The sequence below is a fragment of the Mesitornis unicolor genome, unplaced genomic scaffold (assembly GCF_000695765.1).
Source record: "Mesitornis unicolor isolate BGI_N332 unplaced genomic scaffold, ASM69576v1 scaffold8120, whole genome shotgun sequence".
NCBI lineage: Eukaryota > Metazoa > Chordata > Aves > Mesitornithiformes > Mesitornithidae > Mesitornis > Mesitornis unicolor.
The window spans coordinates 3,747-4,519 of NW_010160214.1; positions in this window are offsets into that span (position 1 = coordinate 3,747).

A 773-nucleotide genomic window follows, 5' to 3' on the forward strand; every position below is an offset into this window, starting at 1 on the left:
GCATCTAGCAGCAGCGCGAGCAGCCGCTGTGGTGGAAGCCAAGCCATCTCCTGGGGAAGATGGCTCGGGCCCTGGGGCCGGTGGGGGAACCCAAGCCATCTCCTGGGGAAGATGGCTCGGCCGCCGGTGCTGTCTGCTCCTGCAGACACGGCGCTGTGGTGTGCATCACTCCCAGAGAGCATGGGCACGTTGCAGAACAGGTTCCTCTGTTTGCGGCGAGGCTGCGTGGGCGTCTTCACTGACTTTCCTCCCTTGCCTTCTTCCAGGATGCTCTGGACTTGTGCGAGCTGCCTTCTCCTCATTGGGGCGAGGAGCTGGCACCCAACCTTGCCAACGCATCCTGATAAAAACCGGCAGTCCCCACGTTCAAAGGCAAGAGCGTTCAAGTCGGAGCTGGTTGGTGGAGACGATTGAGTCTTCTCCAGCGGCTTCATCTTGAAAGAATTTTTTTTTATTTTTTTAAAACTTTTCCCCCCTTTTCTGGCTCAGCCAACGCTGCTGCGCACGTCTGCCGCTCAGCAGCGCGAGACGGGCTCTCTGGGCCTCTTGGGGAGGGAATTCAAACGTTTTCACTGGCCTCTGACTGTGCACGCCACATTCCTGAGACCCTGTGCAGGGATGAAGAGGTCCCTGGCTGCAGATGGGCGCTCAGTAGGGCTTCAAATACCCAGCAAACTGCTGGGGACTCTGTAGAGGTGACCCCAGAAGGGGAGCCCTGTTCTTTGCAGCTCAGGGTGCACCTGGGAGATTTTTGCAGGGAAGGAAACAAGGAG